The following is a 15,974-nucleotide window of genomic DNA, read 5'->3' as shown; positions in this document are numbered from 1 at the left end:
GTGGAGCCTAACAGCTGGGTGTGATACCAACAGAAGCAGACAGCTTAACAGAAAGTTCAGAAAAAGAGACAATGAAAGACAGCCCTACTAAAAACACTGTCATCCCAGTTTAACTGTGGGCATGCCCAAGCTTCTCAGTAAAGAGCAACAAAGTCGACAAGCCTCTGGCAAGTCTGATGAAGAAAAAAAAGAGACAGACAGAAAACACTGATGGCTAAATTAAAGATCGGAGGAGCGGTTATTACCACTAAATTCACAGAATAAAAATGATTACAGACATATATTATGAACAATGGTATGTCAGCAACTTAGGTAACCCAGATGAAATAGACAAATTCCTAGAAATATACAAAGTACCACAACTACTCAAGAAGAGATAGGAGAGCTGAGTAGATCCATAAAACACAAAGAGATTGAGTTCAGGAGTGACAAAGTTCCCACAAAAAAAAGTCCAGAACCAGATGAATTCACTGGTGAATTTTACCAAAACTTAAAAAATTGATATCAATTATTCACCAAATTCTCCCAAAATATGGAAGAGAAAGGAACATTTCCCAGATCAGTCTATAAGGGCAGTATTACTCTGATATTAAAATCTGACAAAGACATCACAAGAAAACTACAGACCACTACTTCTTACGAATATAGACACAAAATATTCAACCAAATACTAGCAAACTGAATTCAGTAATATATAAAAGGGGTTATATTCCATAACAATGTGAGATTTATCCCAGGAATGCAAGTTTGGATCGACATCTAAAAATCAATTAATATAATATACTATATCAGTAGAATCAAGAACAGAAAACATATAACCAATTTGATAGATTTAGAAAAAGTATTTGACAAAATTCCAAATCCCTTCATGACAAAAGCAATAAGAATAGAAGGATATTTCCTCAACCTGACTAAGGGCATGTACAAAAACTCCACAACAATTTATTTATTTATTTATTTAGACAGAGAATCTTACTCTGTTGCCTATGCTGGAGTGCAATGGTGTGATCTCACCTCACTGCAACCTCTGCCCCCCAGGTTCAAGCAATTCTCCTGTGTCAGCCACCCGAGTAGCTGGGATTACAGACATGCACCACCGTGCCTGGCTATTTTTTCTATTTTTAGTGGAGATGGGGTTTCATCATGTTGGCCAGGCTGGTCTCAAACTCCTGACCTCAAGTGATCTGCCCGCCTTGGCCTCCAAAAGTGCTGGGATTATAGGCGTGAGCCAGCGTGCCCAGCTGCTAACAATATATTTAAAAGTAAAAGATGGAAAGCTTGCCCCCTAAGATCAGAAACAAGACAAGAATATCCACTTACGCTATCTCAACCTTATACTTGAGGTTCTAGTCAGGGATATTAGGCAATAAAAAGAAATAAAAGACATTCAGATTAAAAAGAAAAAGTGAAACTACTTGTATCAGCAGATGACATAATCTTGTATATAGAAAACTCTAAAGAAACTATTAAAACTAATAAACGAGTTCAGCAAGCTTGCAAGACACAGATCAATATGCAAAAATCAACTGTATTTGCACACTGTAGCAGTGAATAAACTAAAAATGACATTAACAGATTAAGTCCATTTACAATAGCATCAAAAGAGTAAAATATTAAGAAATAAATTTATGAAAGAAGGACAAAACTTATACTCTGAAAAATTATAAAACACTGTTGAAAGAAATTACAGATAACCTAAATAAATGGAAAGTGATCCCATGTTCATGGATTGAATTACTTAATATTGTTAAGATGTCATTACTCACCAAAATGATTCATAGATTCAATGCAATGCTTTTCAAGATCCAAAGTAGATTTTTTTTTTTGCAGACATTGACAAGGTGATCCTAATGTTTATATAAAAATTCATGGGATCCAGAATAGCTAAAACAAGCTAGAAAAAAATGAGAAAAATGTTAGTGTACTCACATCAATTTTAAAACTTGTTACAATGCCAGTAATCAAGACAGTCTGGTACTGGCATACGGATAAACACATAGATGAATGGAGTTGAAATGAGAGTCTGGCAATAACCCCTGACATTTATAGTCAACCGATTTTCTACAAAGGCATCAGAAGAATTAAACGGTAGTAAGAATAATCTTTTCAACAAATGATGTTGGGAAACTTGATGTCTGCCTGCAAAAGAATTAAGTTAGCCTTTTCCCTCACATCTGACACAAAAAATAACTCAAAATAGGTCACGGATCTAAAAGTAAGACTTAAAACTATAAAACTCTTAGAATAAAATAATCCTTGTAACTTTGCTAAGCAATGGATTCTTAGGTGTGACACCAAAAGCACAAGCAACAACAACAAAATAAATAACTTGGACTTAATCATGATTAAAAGCTGTTTCACTTAAAGGACACCATTAAGCAAGTAAAAAGACAACCCACAAAATGGGAGAAAATATTTGCAAATCATATCTCTGATAAGTGACTTGTGCCTAGATCATATACAGAACTCTTACAACTCAACAATAAAATGACAACCCAATTAAACAATGGGTAAAGATGTAAATAGACATTTCTCTAAAAAAGATATACAAATTGTCAATAAGCACATGCAAGGATGCTCAACATTATTAGTTATCAGAAAATGCAAATGAAAATTATAAAGAGCTATCAGTTAACACCCATTATGATGGGTATAAAAAAATTACAAATAATAACGTGTTGATGATGATGTGGAGAAATCAGGATTCGCATACACTACTAAACAGACTTTAATATTTTGAAGCTGCTTTGAAAAGTGGTCTGGTAGTATCTCAAAAGTTTAAACTTAGAGTCACTATATGATCTAACAATTCTACTCCGAGATGTATACCCAAGAGTAATGCAAACATATTCACACAAAAAGTTGTATACATATAAATGTGTATAGCAGCATCATTCATAATGGCCAAAAAGTGGGGGAGAAATATCCAACAATTGAAGAAAGGGCAAATAAAATGTGGTATATCCATATGATGGAATATTATTAGGCCATTAAAAATGATAACATGTTACAGCATAGATAAACCTTGAAAACATGCTGTTAAATGAAGGAAAACAGTCAAAAATGCCCACACATTGTAAGATTTCATTTATGGAAAATATCCAGATAGGCAAATATATAGAGACAGAAATTAGATTAGTCATTTCCTAGGCCTGTGGAATTTAGTTAAGGTAGATGGGGAGTGACCAATCACTGGCACAGAGTTTCTTTTGGGGGCGATTAAAAGATTCTAAAATGGACTGCAGTGATGGTTACACAACCTTGTACATATACTAAAAACCATTGAGTTTTATACTTTGTAAAAGGGTGAATTGTATCTCATGTGAATTACATGTAAGTTTATATATATAAGAGAATATGCTAGCCAAAATAAAACTAAATGAACTACAATAACAAAAAACACATCTGGGGTTATATTCAGCCCATGCATAACCAAATTGTGGTACCTAAGATAGAGTCTTTATAGGATCCCCTTCAACTTCAGGATGTTCATTTTGTGGCAGAAAATCATGACCTAGGAATAAGAGGAATTAATATTTGGTATACAAGATGAAGAAGAGATTATATTTATTCAGCTGATTAGCCTTAAAGGAAAACAAGGAATAAAAGCTATGCATAATTGACCAAGCAGAGGAAAAGAAAGTTGGCTTCTAATCCCAAACTTAACACAACATGGTCTGAAGACTAAAATTTTCTCCATGGCTGAGAACACCTGATCTTATGAACCGAGAGGCAGGAAGGGGTTTCTTGGGAAGAGCAAGCAGTTCTGTGTTGATCAGGTGTTCTCAACGATGGAGAAAATTTTAGTTTTCAGACTATGTTGTGTTAAGTTTGGGATTAGAAGCCAACTCGGTTTAGAAATAGGAGTCCTGGCTAGGCGCAGTGGCTCACGCCTGTAATCCCAGCACTTTGAGAGGCCAAGGTGGGTGGATCACAAGGTCAGGAGTTCAAGACCAACCTGGCCAACATGGTGAAACCCTGTTTCTACTAAAAATACAAAAATACAAAAAAGTCAGTCGGGTGTGGTGGTGGGTGCTTGTAATCCCAGCTACTCAGGAGGCTGAGGCAGAGAATTGCTTGAACCCGGGAGGCAGAGGTTGCAGTGAGCCGAGATCATGCCACTGCACTCCAGCCTGGGTGACAGAGTGAGACCCCATCTCAAAAAAAAAAAAAAAAAAAAAAAAAAAAGAAAGAAAAGGAAAAGAAAAAATAAATAGGAGCCATTGGTTCAAATTCAGGTACTGCTAACCATTATTATAAACTTGGACTTACCATCCCCAGGCCTCAGTTTCCTTGTCTATAAAAGAAGGCAATCATTGCTATTCTGAAAACTTGTTGGGAGGATTAAATAAATATGGTTACTAAGTGCCTGACATATTAATTTCCACCTAATTCACTAGCATGGATCCAAATCTACCATCCTGTTCTATATTGTCATTTCTCTCTTTTAAAAAATTCACTATGTATGGTCTTTCTGTATTCTAGGGGAAGCCTAATTAGTTATCAGCATAAGAGTATGTGATTTAGAAAATAGTGTTATTTCATCTAAGGGAGAAAGAAGAATTCTCTATCACCACCACTACTACTACCAAATAGCACCAACCTGCTGCCCCTGGATTTCTTTCTTTTCTTTTCTTTTCTTTTTTTTTTTTTTTTTGAGATGGAGTTTTACTCTGTCACCCAGGCTGGAATGCAGCAATGCAATCTTGGCTCACTGCAACCTCTGCCTCCCAGGTTCAAGAGATTCTCCTACCTCAGCCTCCCAAGTAGCTGGGATTACAGGTGTCCGCCATCACGCCTGGCTAATTTTTGTAGTTTTAGTAGAGACGGGGTTTCAACCTGTTGGCAAGACTGGTCTCAAACTCCTGACCTCAGGTGATCCACCTGCCTCAGTCTCCCGAAGTGCTGGGATTACAGGCGTGAGCCACGGCATCTTTGGATTTCAAAATAATTTGGGATAAAGGACAGAAAACGATTTCCCTGAGCAAAATAAAACTCAGCTTTGAACCTGTAAGTTTCCTAAAGAATAATCTGGTATAAAATCCTGTGCATGCAACCAAATGCTGCAAAGGAGAAGTACAAGGTGTTGCTGGAGAATATAGAACAGGATGACCTAACTTTGCCCACCAGGGTCTTAAAGGAGCTGCATCACCATTTCTGCTTCTCCACTGCTCCCCACCAAATGGTTGGAAACTGGCCTTTTTGAAGTTGGTCTTTTAAACAATCATTTGCTGTCTTTAAAAAGTTTTAAATGGCTGTCTCAGTAAAAGTGAAATCAATATTCTTTCAGCCCTGGCTTTTAGCAGATAATGTCTCCCCATAAATCATGAGCATAATGACACTGGAATAATTCATCATCTCATTACATTTACAGATGATGCGCCACATTGTTCTGAAGCGAAGGTTATCTTCCCTGCCTGGGACTCCATCCAGAAACAAATAAAAGACCAAGGAACCTGATTATTTCATGGTCCGTTTATAGAAGTTGTTGTGGATCAGTTTTCCGTCTGTCAGCTACTTTTTCTTTACAGTCCTTCTGTGAACTCACTGCAGGGATATATCCTTCTAGCTCAAGACTTTCAATAACCTTTAAAACTTTATTGTTGAAGAGGTACTTGTCTAGGATGAAGATGTTCTGTGGGCTTCTTTCTATATCAGTGCCAGATCTAAGGTCATTAGTAAAACAGTCAAGGATTTATTGAGCAGCTACTATTTGTCAGGTTATGGCACTGGATGCTGACATGTTCTGTTCTCGTTGAATGTACCATCATGGGGGAAGATGATCAAGAACTCTTTACAAATAATCATACCATCATTGCTAGTGGTAAGTACTGGGGAAGGGAGACAAAGGGTGCTATTAATAAAAGAACCTCCTAATTGAACTGGTGGGGCATGAATTATAGAAGGCAGCTCTAGAGCTATACTTAAGGTAAGAACTAAACATCAGGTATATGTTTTGTTTGAATCCCTGCTGGGCCACTACCTAGCCATGTAACCCTGGCAAACAACTATTGTTTAACATAACATATATGTTCCATAAACTCACTGCATTATGCTAAATTGGGCAGTACAAATCACAGGGCTTATGAGGAAAATGGGGCTCAGGGCACAGCACAAAACAACTTTTTCAGTGACATGTTAGAAAAAAAAAAAAGATAGAAACCTAATGTTAAAAGAAAAACTTTAGATAATTAAATTTAGTAGAGTTTATTTCAGCAAAGAATGATTCATGAATTGGGAAGCCCCCAAAATTTGACTTAAATAATTTTACTAGAGAATGAGTGTTACTTCTTGGTGAACAAGGGATTTGACTTGTTGCACAGGAGAGCTTGAGAGAGCTTCATGCAGCAATGTGGGCAGTCAGTATTTATAGACAGAGTAAGGAAGTGAGGTATAACAATAGCTTGATTGGTTACAGTTCAGTAGTTTGCCTTATTTGACATGGTCTGATCATTTGGCAGCCTGTGATTGACTGAAGCTCAGCTGCTATGATTGGCTGAGACTCAGCCATTTGTTACAAGAATATACTTGTAAGTTAGGTTGCATTTTGATACATGCAGACTCAAGATACGGAGATAGCTTTAGGCCAAATTTAATTTAACACTAAAGAAACAGTAGACAACTTTACACTTGATAAATAGCTAAAAAACAATAACAAATACAACAATATATAAATATGGCACTCCACCTGGAAAAAGACCTAGGGTTTGCCTATGGAAGTGGGGTGGAAAGGGTTGCAACTTGCAAGCTACTGTGAAGTGGCAGGAGCTGGTTATCTGGAATCCTAGGGAAAGTTGTAGCACCAGATGAGGATGGTGTGGCTCATAACACGCATCAACCATGTTGGAGCAAACATGCGTTGTAGCAGAACCAGATGTGCTTATCGTTGCTCTGCCTCAGTTCTCTCATCTGTAAATAAAAATGATCATGGCACCTGCTTTGTAGGGTTGTTATGATCATGATTACACTAGATAGTTCCAGGTAAAGTGTTTAGCACTGTGCCTGGCATATAGGTTTGGTGTATTTCCCCTGGGCATTTATGATTTCATATTATGTTAAATTTGACTTAAAGAATTTTCGTAGAGGGCTGGGTGTGATGGTTCATACCTGTAATCCCAGCACTTCGGGAGGCTGAGGCAGGTGGATTACTTGAGGTCAGGAGTTCGAGACCAGCCTGGCCAACATGGTGAAACCTGTCTCTGCTAAATATACAAAATTTAATCGGGTGTGGTGGCAGGTGCCTGTAGTCGCAGCTACTCAGAAGGCTGAGGCAGGAGAGAATCTCTTGAACCCAGGAGGTGGAGGTTGCAGTGAGCTGAGATCGTGCCATTGTACTCCAGCCTGAGTGACAGGCGAGACTCTGTTTCAAAAAAATTTTTTTTTTCTTTTTACTAGAGGATAAGTGTTCCTTCTTGGTGAGCAAGGAATTCAACTTGTTGCCCAGAGCCTGACAAAGGCTCACAAACCTACACAGTCATGATACGTATGCAGGGTCTCCTACTCCTTTTTCTCAAACAGGCCTGAGAGGGGAGGCTGAAGACCATTTCGTCCTGAGGAGGCAGGGAGGAGAAATGGCAGCCATGGCTCCCTAGACTCAAGGAAGAGACGAGGACCATAGGTAAGTGTTTCCAGTCCACCAAGAGAGTAGTCCTGTATTAGCCATCGCCTCTGTTCTAGCTGTTCCTGTGCATGGTGCTGGAGTTAAGTCATATAACCTCCCATTAGCTGTAATCCACTTCTTGGTGACTCTCCAAACTGAACCTGAATTCCAGAGGTTTCTCTATCAGTTATCACAGTTGGCCCAGCCTGCCCTGAAACCCAGAGAGGTAATTTCATCTTTCATCTGTCCTCCTTCCTGAGTGTCTGCAGACAACTGGCTAAGAACAGATATGAGGGGGCCAGGGCATGACTCACATGGTTTGTTTGGCTGAGCTAGAGAACAAAGGAGACTGGCTTGCGTGAGGAACATGAGAGTTGTTGCAGGACACTCCTGAGGCATCAGTGCAGGCAGCTGTGTGAGCTTCTCTGGTGTGGTTTGCTTCCAGCTAAATCTCCTACAAGCTCCTGAGTCATATACTCCTGAGTCTGCATGTTTCTTCTCCATGGGTGTCTACTCCCACCTGTGTGCTTGGAGGGTATAGTGCTGCCTCCTCCTTAGCCTCCATCCCTGGAATGCCTTCTGTTATAGGAGAGACCCCACTCTCCTTCTAAGAGTGACCTTAACCCCTACACCTCCATTGCCACCTTCTATTGTCACTCCTGGCTCTGAATTCATCCCTTATGCCCTTACCAATATCCCCTTGACACTTCATCCTGTATGTCTCTGGGACCCCAAGTTCTTTGATCATTGTCTTTTATTGTACCCCCACCTCCTATCACTCAACTAAGAATAGAAGGGTGGTGCGGTTAAGAGCATAGGCTTTGGAGGCAGACAAATCTAGGCAGGAATTCTGCCTCTTCTGCTTATAAGGGGAAAGATAGTTCACTTCTCTAAGAATTAGCTTTCTTATCTGCAAAATGGGAATAGTAGTGCCTGCCTCCTTGGGGTTTCTGAGGATTAAATGAGTAATGTCTGTGAAATTCACAGAATAGCAGCTGACAGATTAAATACTCTATTAATGTAGCTGTTGTTATTATTAAGATGCTTAACTTCTTATGAACAGTGGCAGTGGCATTGCAGAGCTAAATCCACACAGTAGGAAATTTACAACTATTTCTCCAATGAATGAATTATCACTCATCATTAATGTTGAGTGTTCAGTTCATATATTTTTATATGAATGATGCATTCATTCCATACGTTTTTAACAAACCATAATTACATTTGTCTTTTATTTTTTATTTTTTAATTTCAATAAATTTATGGGGTACAAGTACAATTTTGTTACTTGCACAGATTGCGTAGTGGTGAAATCAACACTTTTATAAAGGGTATCCATCACTCAAATAACTTACATTGTATTCATTAAATGATTTTTCATCATCCACTCCCTCACCCTTCTGAGTCTCCATTGCCTATCATTCCACATTCTACATCTGTGTGTACACATTATATATGTATGTACATACATATGCATACATATACATGCATATATATTGGTGTGAGCAACACCAACAGGGACTCTGAATGAGAATGGGTATAAATTTGTACAGTGAGAATTACATCTAGGTGGAGAAATGACTTGGAAGCTTGAGTTACAGTCTGGATTGCTCCACATTTACATTTTCATATATCCCAGAAGTATGAAACCCATTTCCTCAAACTTTAAACTTTATTAACTCAACCTTGGTCCACAAGTGCCTCCATAGAACTGTGTAGATAGAAAATACTAAAAAGACTTCTTTCAAGGACTTTTCTGTTGATTTGGGAGAATAAGACATGTTCATATGGCTTTTAAATATCAGTATGGGTTAGCATATAATTAGTTGTTGATATGAACCCTAGAAATAATCAATGTAACAGGAATTCAGAAGTAGGAGAGTTCTGGTCCAGCTAGCAGGTGAAAGGCAGGCCATGTTGAAGGTGAGAGACTATATGAGCTCTATAAGGGATAAAGGGTGTATCTGGGAAGAAAGTGAGACTAGGGCATCCCTTGTGGGGACCACAGCACAAATTCTGTGGGAAAGCATTGGAGAGTGTTGACTTGATATTTCCATCAGACATTGGTTCTCAAAGCGAATATGACTATCAGAAGGCTTTTCAGAAATCTTTGGGAATGATTTAGGTTGTCACAACTGGGGAGACACTACTGTCATTTAATGAGTCAAGTCTGGAAGTTGCAGACATCCTACAATATGTGAAGTAGACATAGAAAATGGTAAATTTTCCTGAGTCCTGGATAACTTTCAGATGTCCTGCTGGACATTCATGTGGTTGAAAACCTGCATATATTTATTTTATGTATAACCAAGGCTACATGATTGATAGAGATAGATATAGATAGATAATGCTTTAGTATTATTACATTTTCCAGGACTGCAACTACAGAGGATAGGTTATAGTTGACTACCTTCAGAGTTTTACCAAGCATTGTTCACCATTTCAGAATATCATATCACCAATCAACAATGACGGCATCACTCATGGAAATTTCACTGTAACAATTGGTTTGAGTTTGTAGCTGTCAGACTCACGGTAATTCTATGCAAGTATATATGATTGTCCTTAGTTCTTATTTCAAACTGTCAAATGGAAAGTGAAAGAATGAACAGTATTCTGTGAGTATTCTAACTTTTTAAAAATCCACAACGATTTCATATAAATGGATGCACAGATCAGTATGTCTTCTAGTGTAATTATGCCTGAGCACTTATATTTTAAAATATGCTATTTTGTTATAAGTTAATTTTCTCTATTTCTCCTCTATCTTGTAGTGAAGTCATCATGTTAATATTTTTGAAACTGTTGGTTGTGTTGTCAAATATTCATAATAGAAAGGAGATGTAGGGCTTGATAAGCAATAAAAACTCCTGGATTAAGAAATCAAATCTGAGAATTACAAGGACATATTTGCTTAAATTCACTGTAGTGGGGGCTGGGATGGGCATGGAGTGGGGTCAACCTTTGTTTAGCTTTACATCTTTCTCCTTAGTGCCAAGATAACTGGTTTGCTCAAATACATCAATTTTTAGTGATTTATTTTAGCAAGAGGTGGATACGCCTTTATACCTTTTCCATATTTAAATTATTTATATCTGATATGGATGTTTATGGAATAATGGATATGGCCAAGGAAATGGCTGTTGTATGGCTTCTTTATCAGCGTCTTCAATGCATCAAAATGCTTTCCTTCTGTTTAAATACCATAGCTGCAGAAGTGTCTCCACTGAGAAGGATTATCTGAATAAGCCATTTTTGTGATAAGAACACACCCCAACAGCCTTTCCCCCTGTTCAGCTTATGTAGTTAAGCTCTACAGAGAAGTTTCTCTTTTTTGTTTTTACAAACTAAGCAATGCTTTTCCCCTGACAGATGGCTGAGGCTTTCCAGAACTCCATGCTTCTCCAGAAACTATCCCTCAGGCAAGTCTTAGGTCCACTTAAATCAAACTTTGGCAAGAGGGAGAAATCTCATGTTTCCTCAAAGAGAAAATCAAATAGCAAGGCATGGGAATAAAGTCTCCAACAGCTGGAGCTAGAAATTATTCATAATTAAGGCGAGCGATTTGGTGTCAGGATAAATCCTAAGCCTGGTTTCCCAATATTCGAGGATGGCAGGATGTATCACAGGGTCTTGTAAGATTCTACCAGGAGAAAATAAACGTGTTGCTTTCACTTAGAAAACAAGTATATTTTATATGTCACTTTAATAAACAAGAGAATGAAGTCATAAAATCAATAGTGATCGGTTACAGAAACACGAGCTGCATAGTGCTGGTTAGGTGTTTAACAAAAAGATCATGTAGACCCAGGCTCAAAGATTCCCCAGTCATTGTTTAAGATGGGTTTCCATGTTGAGGGCTAAATAACCAGGAAACAGCAAATTTTATGTTGAGATTGCAGTCAGATGCCATATTTGCTGTTCTTGGGCCTGACATACCCATTAAGAAGAGGTTGTTTAGACCCCAAATGGTATGCTAAATAAATAAAGCTTATTGGTGGTGAGGATGCAGCTTTGATTGCTCTGAAAATTAGACATTTTCACCGAGAAAATGCTTTTTGTAATGTGATACACTCAATAATTTTGATCCAAGAATCATTTCAGGATGGTTCCCTGCTGCTGAGTACACCAAATATACTGACATTGGTTTGGGTTTTGGTTTTCTAGGAAGTTGTTTTGGCATCAGGTAGACATTGGCTAAAACTGTCAACTGGGCAATATTCAACAGTATGGTCATGTTTAAGAGCTTGGGCTTTGCAGGCTAATAGATTTGGGTTTAAAACCCCAGATCCTACTCATGAGCTAGGGGTCTTCTGGGAATTTACTATAAAAGCAACAACAGTAACAACATTGTATTATGAACAATTTTAAACATAAACAAAATTAGAGAAAATAACTCAGTGATCCCCTGTGTACCCATCACTAGCTTCAAAAATTGTCAATATTTAGAGCAAGTTATCTAACCATGTTCTCATCAGTAAAATAGAATTCATAATAATTCTCACATTCAAGAGTTTGTGTAGGGATTATAAAAGCAATAGTATATATATATGACCTTTAAGCACAGAGGCTGGAATATAGTAAGTGCTCTCAAAAGTTTATTCCATTTTGAACTAGGAATACCTTTGGTTTAAAGACACAGCAACCTATGCTGAATGAAAAGTAGGATCTTTGTGGTTTTACTGGCCTTTAGAATTTCACAAAGAATATAGCCCCTTAGCATAAAATGATCAGATCTTATATTAAAAAAATAACCCCCCACATAGTACAGGGATCTGATGCTGAGCTAGCCAAGGCTGTGTCTCAGCAAAAATTCCAAATGACCCATGAAAGGCAAAAATTTCCTTAAAGAAGATGATACTGTCCTTGAAAAAAAAAATCATTGCAATAAAACAAAAAGTTTGTGGCTAGAAAATCTTACCCCAATGAAGGAATATCCTTTCTGCTCAGGTCTGCAGGCCATCAGTGCTATAGATGACCTCAGAGTGAATAGCAGTTCTGCCATCTGCCATTCCCTTTTGGCTGTTCTCAGAGGCCTTTATGGCAGTGAGGGAGAGCATTCTTTTGGTGCTAGAAATAGTTACTGCTCTTGGGTTAGACTGAGAAAGTTTTGCTAAGCTTCAGGATCCAGAGTGAGTAATTTACAGAAAGCACTCAAGGGTCTATTAGATGGTGTTCCCTTGCCAGGAGAGGTGTTGGGGAAGGCTTGTTTTCTAGGACAAAAACTGAGCTGCTTTGCCGAGCACATCAAAAAAGGGGGTGCTGGGGGGAGAAATGTAGTTTTAACCTTGATTTATAGCAATTATTATGACCTTCAAAGAGTCATTTGTTAGGGCAAATAAGGATATAGCATTTTAAAAATCCGCAAATTGGATTACTTATTTTGGAGCCAAAGCAAGTTAATTTTAAAATGGGATCAACACCATAGAATAAATACTTTTAGGTCTTATCCTGCCATTTATACTGGTGTGACCTTAACCTATCCTATCTTCAGTTTCCTTGTCTCAAAAATGGAGATTACAATAGTCTCCCTACTCTGAGGTTTTTGCCAGGGAGAAAGAGATAACATAGGTAAATACATGTGCATTGCTTTTAAATACTAGGTAAAGACTCATATCATCATCATCACAATCATCAACATGGTCATCATTAGTATTACTATTTTGGTAAGTTGATCAACGATGCTACTGGATGGAGAACTTTTTCTGAATGGCACTTCTCTTGCCGTTGGCTTGGACATAGGCAGGTAAACTCAATGTGGAAATTTTGATGCAGTAATTATTTGTTTTTCTTGTACCAAATTGCAGAGAATCCATACATGTAAGTACTGTGCGCTAACTGATTCCACCACTGGAGCTCCATGGAATTCATACAAAGCACACCTCTTCTCTTCTCCTTGGCATCCAACTTGCTGGCTCTACATCTGCTTTCAACAATGAGTCAAGGCTGTATCTGGCAAGATGGAAGTTCAAAATCAACAACAAAATCTATTTTTTTTGGTTTTGATCCTAGCCCTGGGTCTTTTACTAAGTATTCAGAACTGATTTAATGAATGAAAAAATGAATGAATGGTATACATTTCCATTGTCTATTCTGCTTCTTTTCCTCAGGGAATTGGGTTAGGCCATGATTTCCTTGTTTTTTTCATGTTTGTTTTATCTGCACAACCCTAAATTAAACCGACTAGTTCCATTCATGTATTTCTCTCTTGTTTTATGAGCACCTAATTTCTTATTTTATTTAAACACGAAGTTAAATAGTAAAAACTTTGGAGTATTTAATTTTACTTAATTAATTTTTTTTTTAAATAAACATTTACATGAAAGGAGTATTGAATTTTGAAAAAGCAACTTTCAATAAATCCCTTTGGATGAGTACAATAATGGTTGAAAGAGGGCACAATTCATGATGAATTATATTTGAAAATACAATAGATTTAAAAGTTTTAAAAGGGGCTAATATAGAAAAGCCCAAACAAATTATTCAGAATTTTTGGATATTATTTAGAGAACACGCTTTCTTGTATGATTGTTTCTTGTTTTTCTCCTTTGTGGTTGCTTGAGTACCACTATAGTGACTCTGTTATAATGGAATTGTTTAACACAAAGTATGCTAAGCAGTTAATACTTTACAATTATATTTTAAGGTATGTATTGTTATGCTTTTAAACCATAAATTTAAAATAAGGCTCAGAGATGTTGAATATCTTATCCAACGTTGCACCAGTGGAAAGTTACAAGTCCAAGGTTTGTGTCCTGATTTAACAGGCTCTGAATTCCAGATTCTAAATTTGCTGTCGAGCAGAAAGTGATTTGCACTAGAAAAGTAAATTGATTTCCTATGTAGGCAGACTTCTCACATAAGTAAAGGACTTGTGAGATCTTTAACTTTACATTGCCTTTACATTACATTGGTCTAGTCAGTAAATAGTCCCATGATTGCCCATTCCCCAAAGTTAAGCAACCAGTTACAGAAATAAGATCAGGACCTGCAGCCTCATATTCTTGAGATCTCCTTTAGTGACAAATCAGAGATGATATCTTTCTTGTTAAGAGAAGGTAAATTTTTGCAACTATTCTGTGTGTTGAAACAAATAAAATAGATAAATTGTAATATTTAGTAAAATATTCATAGGCCATAATTCAAATTAGAGTTTCAGGAAGAGTAAGTGGGAGGTAAAAAAAAAAAGGAGAGTGAACTTCTGATTCATTTGGCAGTGAATAAGGAGGGAAAATAACGTGTTTGGGCTATAACTGGGAAGGAAGATATTGAAAATAATACTAAGTGAGGGTTGGAGATTAAACACTTTCTTTCCCCAATGTTAATGGTGGCGTACTCCCAACTTCTCCTCTCCCCCTTCACCAAATTACCTCTCACCATGGTTACCTCCACATTCCTAAATCCAACAGACGTTCTTTAGTCTTCGTCTTAGTTGGCATCTGAGCATCACTAGTACTATTGCCTACTGTTTCTTACCTTTCTCTGATTTCTGGGCACAATTCTCTCTGTTTTTTTTTTTTTTTTTTTTTTTCCTAGTGTTCCTTGTCCTCCTTTATAGGTTCTTCTTCTTTTACCCAGCCATTAGTTGTTGGAGGTCCTAGGCCCTCTCTTCTTCTTCTAATTTCTCTACCCAGTGATCTCATCCACCCCCGTGGTTTCAAGTTGCATATATACTCAGATGACTCATGGTTTTATCTCCAGTCTTGATCTTGCCCTTAACTCCAGACCCATATATCAACTGTCTACTTACCATCTTTTGAATGCCTTGAAGGTACCTCACATTCAGCATGTCCAAGACTGAGCTCATGATCTTCTCTCCCAGGCCTGGTCCTCTTCCAGGGTCTCTCTCGCTGAACAACGCCACTGTTCTGTTTACTTGTTCACGCAGAAGCCAAACAGCTAATCTCTCCCTTAACCCCCTTATTCATCACCAAGTTCTACTGACTTCACCGACTAAATCTCTCTTGAATCCCATCTACCACTGTCTACCTCCTTGGCCATCACCTTAGGCCACGCCACAATGATGCCTTTTCTGAACACTGCAGCTTACCCTTGGACTGATCTACCTGCATCCACCCTGGCCTCTCTACCATCTTGTCTCTACCCTGCATTTTCAAAATGTAAATTGCATCATGTCACTCCAAAGCTTAGAATCCTTTCATTATTTTTCATTCTTCTTAGGGCACAGTCAGAAATCTGCCCCATAACTCACCAGGTGCTACCTAGTCTAGGGGAGTGGTTCTCAAAGTGTAGTCTTAGAATACATCAGCATCACCCAGTAGTGTGCTTTGAAATTCAACATCTTATGTCTCACTTTAGATCTGCTGAGTCAGAAACTCTGGGGAAGGGGTCCAACAGATTGTGTTTTCACAAG

General features: G+C 37.9%; 1 long non-coding RNA gene across 5 annotated transcripts in view; it reads right to left on the bottom strand.

The window, feature by feature from the left end:
* Nucleotides 1-1,852: 1,852 nt before the first annotated feature.
* Nucleotides 1,853-15,974, bottom strand: part of LOC108531534 (uncharacterized) — a 373,151-nt gene continuing 359,029 nt past the window's right edge. For 2 of the 5 annotated variants that reach the window (XR_001886195.1, XR_001886198.1), the window contains one exon: nucleotides 8,871-13,552. This is a non-coding gene — a long non-coding RNA (uncharacterized LOC108531534). Of the gene's footprint in view, nucleotides 1,895-3,446; nucleotides 3,515-8,869; nucleotides 13,553-15,974 lie in introns of those variants that run through there. The other 3 variants (XR_001886196.1, XR_001886199.1, XR_001886197.1) reach the window with 3 other exon arrangements.

This window comes from Rhinopithecus bieti, unplaced genomic scaffold (genome assembly GCF_001698545.2).
Source record: "Rhinopithecus bieti isolate Rb0 unplaced genomic scaffold, ASM169854v2 scaffold_8601, whole genome shotgun sequence".
Lineage (NCBI taxonomy): Eukaryota > Metazoa > Chordata > Mammalia > Primates > Cercopithecidae > Rhinopithecus > Rhinopithecus bieti.
This window is presented reverse-complemented; position numbering and strand designations above follow the sequence as displayed.